At 39.0% G+C, this 8347-nt stretch overlaps 1 pseudogene; it reads right to left on the bottom strand.

Moving 5' to 3' along the window:
* Positions 1–3099: 3099 nt before the first annotated feature.
* On the bottom strand, positions 3100–3452 carry LOC113179109 (protein dpy-30 homolog pseudogene; annotated as a pseudogene).
* Between the last annotated feature and the right edge of the window lie 4895 nt (positions 3453–8347).

Raw genomic sequence — 8347 nt, 5'->3', positions numbered from 1 at the left:
TTGGGGGAAAATCTGCTGCTGGCAGGCAGCGATTGTATTACAAATGACCTAATTTTGCTTCTGTTTAGCTATGAAAGTTCGGTAACCCTCTCTTCGTCAGGGCGGCAATTTTATAGAAAATAGGGATCTGAGAATTGGGAGTTATTCTTTTTAAATTGTAAAGATCAGAAGTTTATTTTCTCAATTTAAGCAGACCAGGATAAGTAAAAAACTCTGGTTTAGTGGAAAAAACCCATGTTCAAGTTTTGGACCCATTCTATTTTAGTTCTAGAAGCTTGTAATAATTATTGATCCTCCCTGAGCTTCCTGATACTGAAAGCCATGAGCTTTTAAATAGGGGGTACAAATGCCAAACTCCACTTGTGCCAGAAGTCAATTCACATCCACGTGGTAGCTTTGAGAGAGCAGTTTTTTTTAATTGATTTTATTTTTTTGAATACACGACAGCGGAATGCATTACAATTCTTATTACACATACAGTGCACAATTTTTCATATCTTTATATGTAAAGTATGTGAGAAAGCAGTTTTGTAGATTTGTTGGTGCCAACTCCCAACTCAGGATTTCTTCATTCCTGTGGACAGTAAGCTGTAACTTGGCTGAAGAAAAGAATGTCTAGCTTCCCAGAGGCTAGGGAGGGGGAAAGGGAGGAGAAAAGGTGTGTATTGGGGTGTCTGTTTTAAAATAAGCTGTCAGTGGTTGAACAGCAAGATTTATATTTTAAGTATTATTAGACTCCTGTTATATCTTGAAGGATTTGATGAGAATTAAATGAGATAGAGGAGTCATGATTTGACTATGTGGGACTCTATTGGCACCCCCTCCTCCAAAGAAAATCTTAATTAAGCTTCTCCAGAAATCTTTACCATAATTGATTTTAAGACTACGAGCAAAAGAGTCTGTACAAAAGAGTTCAATGTATTCCGATTTTCCTGTTGCTCTATTTTTACGAGGCCTTGAGCTGGAGTTTCACAGAGCTATCTACATTTCAAGAAGTTTCCAGTTGGGCTCCATGGTAGTAGCTGGCAGAGGGAGGAGAGAAAAGGGAGAAGAAGCTATCCCCTCCTCAGGTGTTGTCATTGAAGAGTTAACTTGTGAAAGGAAAGTGACCACAACACTCTTGGAGGGACCAAGAGATCTTTATTGCAGCAGTGAGAAAGAAGAGGAGAGAGAGAGAGAGAGAGAGAGAGAGAGAGAGAGAGAGAGAGAGAGAGAGAGAGAGAGAGAGCGCACCCAGCAGGAGAAAGTTTTTATAGTCCTTCTGCTGTGCTGCCTAAATCTAATAGGGTCTTTGGGTTTACAAGCTGCCTTGTTGGCATAAGGGGGGTTAAGTGTTCAGCCTTGGGGGGGGGCAGTTTTGAGTGTTCATCCTTGAGAACAAGACAGAGGAGGGTTTGAGTGCCCAGGTTATCCTGCAGCTAACATTCATTCAGCCTGCCCTGCATCTAACCACTTGCCCAGAACAGTGAAAGAAAAAGCTGCTTTTATGTGAACTTCTGCAGTCTGTGAACTTCTGAGCCCCTCTCCTCAATGCTGAGTATAAAATTTTGAAACTATCTGAACTCCAGATTCATGGATTAATTGGTTACAGCAAAAGCTGTACCCTCTGAACCTGGCTGCAGCCAAATAAAACTGTTTCCTGCTATCTTTGGTGCTCTACCTCATCTGTCCCCTACAACAAGACCCTGAAATATATTTGTTTGGCATATTTTGAATATGTCAGAGAAACTGTATACCTCTGGAATACAGGCATGGCTTTGAAAGGCTCCCCTTTCATAGGAGAAATTATGTCAGTAAAGAAAATCTAAATTAATGACAACTGTCAGCAGACAAACACGATTGTCTATCTGATACCCCCTTTCTACATAGAAAGATCTTTTCACAGTCAGAGACTGGAGTCTGACATCAGCCCAGATACAAATTTCTAATAGGTGACTATTGCTGGCAGACTTCAAATAACAAGACAGTCCTTGTTCCCTGTGTATCTCCTCCCCTCCACTTTTCACACTTTGTCACCTCTTTACTTCCCACCAGAACCCATGTCCCTATTCCCCATTTCTTTGTTTTTATCTTAGAAACTTAAATTTCCAAGCTCTTCTTGGAGACTCATATTTTGTGTGTAACTCCCATGCTAAGATTTTTCTGTGAACATTAATAAACATACATGTTCTTTTTCCTATTGATCTATTGTCAATTTATTTCATAGATTTCAATGATAGAAACTTTAGAAAAAAAAGAATAAGTTTTAAACTTCCCCACACCTTCTTTTAATCCAAATTTCCATAACCTGCAATGCTTTTTACATTAATTTTGCTAACACACATATATAATGTATTTTTTTCTTCTTTTTTGAGACAAGTCTCTCCATGTTGCCCAGGCTTGCCTCCATATCCTGGGCTCAAGGAATCCTCTCTCCTTAGCCTCCCAAGCAGTTGGAGTTACATCTGCTAGCCATCACTCCCAGCTAAGACATATATATTGATAGTGCTCACTGGAAGCCTTAGTCTTCGCTTTGTCTTCCATACTTTGGCTCATAATAGATGTTCAATAAGTATTTCTACTTGCTAAAAGACAAAATGGTAACAATTGGTACAAATGTAATGCAGAAAAAGGGCTTTATAGCAATAGGTGAATGAAGAATAAGCTTTGACAGATTTTATATGAATAAGAGGATCTATGTAAATATGTAAGAATATAGATGGATGTCAAGATTTTGGTTGCAAGGGGCTGGGCAAAATGGGAATTTATTGGCTTACATAACCAAAATTAAGAAGGGCAGTGATGCATATGACACTAGTCACCTGACTGCCACCAACATATTTTCATTTCTCATCTTCTTTCTGCTTCTCATCTTCTTTTTTTTCTTTCTTTTTTTTTTTTGCATTATGACAGTTTATTTTGAAGGTCATTTTTTAAACAAAGTTAAAGATAATCTGAGAAAATATTGCATCGAATACACTCATTAAATAAGTATGGTGATTAAATCAAAATAAGGGACATATGTTTTCTTTCATAACTCTGGAAATAAATTCTGTTGTCCTGAAGATTCTTATACTTCCAAAAAAGGGGAAAATCATGGCAATTAAAGCTGCCTCTTAATCATGTAAAATCTACAGTAGCAACCATATTTTTCTGCTCTTCCCAATAAGTCAGTTCTTCAAATTATGCCTTGTTTTTTAAAAGATAGGATGCTAGAAATTCAATGGGATTTGGTGGTCTTTCCTTTGCAAGCACAGCAAGTCCCTGTAATAAGATAGGCACAACCGTCTGATCCAGGTAGGCATGAGTTGGAGAGTTGGCAAAGACTGTAAATCCACCTTCTGTTTTGATGACTTTTCTGCCTTCATCTTCTCGTTTCCTACTATCATCTCAACATTGTCCGTCAGATAGTACTCAGAGTGAGGGTTTTCTGCAACCTGCATCTGTCCTTCCAGCATCTGCTCTGGCTCCATGGTGGACCCTGCAAAGAGCTCAAACTGTTGTTTCCTAAAAGGTCTGCACCGCACCACCAACTACCAGCTCAAACCACTCCAGCTGTAAGTGACAAATGTCGAATGTCGCATGACTCTCAACTTCATTTTTTTCAAGACACACTATCTCCACAAATCAGGTAACTCGCAGCCTCTCAGTGGGAGAGCAAGTGAACCTCTTCCATGAATTCCAGTTTAATAACATCCAAGAAGGAGCAGGATTGATCTGGCTGAGGCCCTGTGCTTCCTTCTGTGATGAAGGAACTGTTATTGGCAGCCTGGATTAGGACTGACTGGCTGAAACTGTCCACGGCAAAAAGATGGGCAAGATAAAAACTTCAACAGAAATTTGGTGCATGCCTACTATTAAATTACTGAGTGTATTTCATCAAAATTCAGTGGAGGGCTGGGGATGTGGCTCAAGCGGTAGCGCGCTCGCCTGGCATGCGTGCGGCCTGGGTTCGATCCTCCAGCACCACATACAAACAAAGATGTTGTGTCCGCCAATAACTAATAAATAAATAAAAAAAAAATTCAGTGGAGTAGGACTAAAGAACTTCAACATGGAGATAGGCCTGAAATCTATTAGTCTCAGGAATTGAGGCAATACACAAACCCTCCATACATTGTGCATTACCACCCAATTATTGAAAAAACACCTCAAATTTTTTCCCCTCTAACTCCTTTAGTGACCTTCTCAGAATATGCGAAGGATAACACATATAAATGGTTAGGAAGATTCCATATCATAAATATAAATTTACAAATTAATCCATTAATGTAATACAATTCCAATAAACATCCTGAAAGAATTTTTCATTAAACTGAAATAATCTGGTCTAGATTCTATTTTTAAAGTTCAAACTAGGCAAGGCGTACTGAAGAATAATTAAGTAGGGAAACACACAGTACTAGATAACAAGAGTTAGTATAAAGCTGAATTAATTAAGACAGTATGGTAAGGACACTGTTATAGCCAAATACATGGAAATTGTAGTAGACAGCTGAGAATCTTCACCTCTTGATATTCAGACTTTTGTTTAATTCCCTCTGCTTGAGTATGAATGGGATTTAGTGACTCACTTAATATATAGAATAATATGACAGAAGAGATGGTATGTCACTTCTGAGATTTTAAAAGGTTGTGATTCTTGTGTTAGGTGCTCTCTTTGTTTTTCTGTTATATCTCCCAAAGGATAAGCAAGTGATCACTTTGTGAGCAATGCTGTGGAGAGATCCAGTGGCAGGGACTGATGTCTCTAGTCCATGGCCAGTGAGGACAGTCCTGCCAGCAGTCACCAGTTAACTTGGAAATGGGTCCTCCCCAAAAGAACTTCGAGAAGACTGTTGCTTCTGTTGGCCCCTTAATTTTGGCCTTGAAAGACACCCCAGCTAGACCTTTCTATCTGGTCTGTGAGATAATATGTGTTATTTTCAGCTACTAAATTTTGGGGTAATTTGTTGTGCAGCAATAGACAACATTCAAAACTTGACATATATCAAAGGTAGCACTGAAGATAGGGAGAAGAGAAGAGATGAATATTTCAATAAATAGTGCAAGGACAATGGTCATCTATATGCAAAAGTAAGGGTGGTTTTCTATTGCATGCTTTAAAGGAACGCAGAAGAGCAAGTGGATTAAAGATATAAATGTCAAAAGGCAAAACTTAAAAGCCTAGAGAATGAACTGGGTGCAGTGGCACATGCCTGTGGTGCCAGCTACTCAGGAGACAAAAGGATCAAAAGTTCAAGGCCAACCTGGAAAATTTAGGGAGAGCCTGTTTCAAAATAAAACTTTAAAAAGAGCTGGGGATGTATCTCAGTGGTAGAGCACTTGCCTAGCATGTGTGAGGCCCTGGGTTCAACAAAATAAAAACAAACAAGAACAACAAAAATAACAAAAACTAAGAAACATAAAAACACTGAAGAATTAAATGTCAATATCTTCCTGAATGAATGTAGGATAGTGATTTCTTTGTGAAGGACATGGAAAATGACAACCCCCAGGACAGGGAAATGACAGCCTCCCCAAACCATCTGACTAGAGGAAGAGAGAGGAAGAAGTCAAACATTAATCCTTTCCCAATAACAATGGGTCCTGAGGGGAAAAAAGCAAACTTTCATTCTTTTCGCATTTGATCCCCAGCATCTCCATCAAAAGCAAACATTCATCCCTTTCCAACAACAATGGGTCCTGAAGTGGTGGATACTGAAATGCTGGGCCCTGGACTTTTACCCTTTCCCATTGCTGGTGAGTCCTGGAAGGAGAAAAACAAACAGTGAAGCTCTGGGTCCCAGAGGAAGAAGATAAACAGTGAACTTCAGTTGAGTTCTGAACTTTCATCCCTTCCCAGTAACAATAAGTTTTGAACTTTTTTTTTAATATTTATTTTTTTAGTTTTAGGTGGACACAATATCGTTAGTTTACATTTGTGTAGTGCTGAGGATGGAATCCAGTGCTTTGAGCATGCCAGGCAAGCGCTCTGCCACTGAGCCACAACCCCAGCCCCAAGTTTTGAACTTTTTAGGCCTTTTTTCTTGACTGTCCAAACCGACACATCCGGCTTCACTAGTCCGGCTATAACTGGCGGCCATTTTCTACCCAGAAAGTGAGCCCCTCAGTGCCTGATTGATTGACTCTACTGCGGAATAAAGGAAAGCATGCTGATCGATTTGAGGTCTGCTTCCATTCCAATTATTTGTGCTTCTATAATGGTGCCAAAACCATTTTGGTCATTTTTTTTTTTTTTTTAAGAGACAGACTCTCACTGAGTTGCTTAGCGCCTTGCTGTTACTGAGGCTGGCTTTGAACTGTGATCCTCCTGCCTCAGCCTCTAGCCACAGGGATTACAGGCAAGCGTTATTACGCCTGGCTCATTTTTTTAAAAAAATATTTCTTAGTGTTGACGGACCTTTATTTTATTCGTTTATTTATATGCGGTGCTGAGAATTGAAAGCAGTGCTTCACACATGTGAGGCAAGCACTCTACCACTGAGTCATAACCCCAGCCCTCATTTTGGTTGTTTTTAATTACACTTAGTGAGATGCAAAAGCACAAATTATAAAGAAAACTAAAACATACCATAAAAAGATAAACCACAGTCTGGGAGAAGGTATGGGTAAATATGCAAATACACATAGCCAACAAAAGTTCAGTATACAGAATATGTAAAAACTCCTACCAATCAACAACAACAATAAAAGATAACAATAAAAATTGTAAAAGAGGAGAACAGGCAGTTTAGAAAAGAGGGAACACAAATTACTTGTGAAAAAACTATGTTAATAGGGAAGTGCCTTTCAGATTGACAAAAATTGAAAAGTTAAAAATCTTTCAGTATCGGGCTGGGGTTGTGGCTCAGTAGTAGAATGCTTGCCTGGCACGCATGAGGCACTGGGTTCGATTCCCAGCACCACATCAAAATAAATAAATAAAGTCATTGTGTCCATCTACAACTAAAAAAAAAAAAAATCTTTCAGTATCAAGTATCAGTGTGTAGCAACTGAAATTCATAGGCATTTGCCTATGGAAACCTAAATTTTTAGAAACACTTGTGTTCATTTCTCTGTCTCTCTCTCCTATTGTTGTTTGACTGTTTTGAGACAGGGTCTCACTTTGTTGCCCAGGCTGGCCTTGAATTCCTGGGCTAAAGTGATCCTCTCGCCTCAGCCTCTTGAGTACCTGGGACTATATGCATGTGCCACTGTGCCTGGCTTAAAAAACACTTTAGAAAATAATTTGACAGTATCCAGTGAAGCTGCTATTTTCATTAAGTGAATAACTATACATAAGTAAAAATGAATGAACCAGAGGCACTTATTCCAACATGGATAAAAGCTCACAAATAGAAATTAAGTAATTATGAGTTGTAGAAAAATACACATGGCATTATATCATTTTTGCAGTTTTAAAACATGCAAAATAATATAATGCACTGTTTATAGCTAAATGTACATCTAGTAAGGTTATCAGGCAGTGCCTAGGAATAAACAACTCCAAATTCAGGAACATGATTTCCTCTAAGGGGCAGTGGAGGAAGGAATAGGGGAGGGAACTTCTGGGGGTTTAAATGTCAACAGTGTTTCATATTTTCAGGTGGCTTGTGGGCAAATCAATACTCATTGTATTACTCTTTATACCTCTCTGTATATCTTAAAGATTTTATAATATATTTTTAAAATTAAAAAAATAATAAACACCAAATTGTTTTAAAAGGGCGGGACCGGGGGAGACAGCAATTGCAGGGAAGAAGTAGTTCAGAAATGGTTCCTATTTGAGAAGATGAATTCAAAAAAGTTTAGAAGAGTTTCCACTTTTGATAGAAGTGTAACAGGGGCCCACTTCAGGCTTTGATTATAAGCTTGCTCAACCACCGGTGGCTTATTTTTAAACTAGCATTTGCCTCTTCCCCTTCTCTCTCTCACCCCCCCTAACCTCAGCATAAGAAAAATTTTCTTCCCTTCCTAGGCTAAGTTATCTGTCCTTCCGATCACTGACCACTGACAACAGGAATGAAAAAATCCAAACTTGGGAACTAAGAAGGGCTATCACATGGACGAGGATTATGATTCCTGATAGGCATATGTGGTAGTTTTTGTATCCCCTCTTTAAGACCCCAGTGCTCCCCCTGGCAATTAGATTCACAACCTCTTGTCTGTTATTGGATTGGCAGTGGGAATAAGAACCAAGTTTTTGGTATTGTAAAGGTTGTGCTAGTTTTCCTAGGGCTGACATAACAAATCATCCCAAACCCGAAGGTTTCACTGAAGTGAAATTATGCTCCCTCCAAAAGCACTATGAGGAAATCTTTCCTTGTTTCTTCCAGCTTTGGTGGGTCCTAGAGTTTCGAACATTACACCAATTTCTCCTTCTGTC

The sequence above is a fragment of the Urocitellus parryii genome, chromosome 8 (genome assembly GCF_045843805.1).
Source record: "Urocitellus parryii isolate mUroPar1 chromosome 8, mUroPar1.hap1, whole genome shotgun sequence".
Lineage (NCBI taxonomy): Eukaryota > Metazoa > Chordata > Mammalia > Rodentia > Sciuridae > Urocitellus > Urocitellus parryii.
This window is presented reverse-complemented; position numbering and strand designations above follow the sequence as displayed.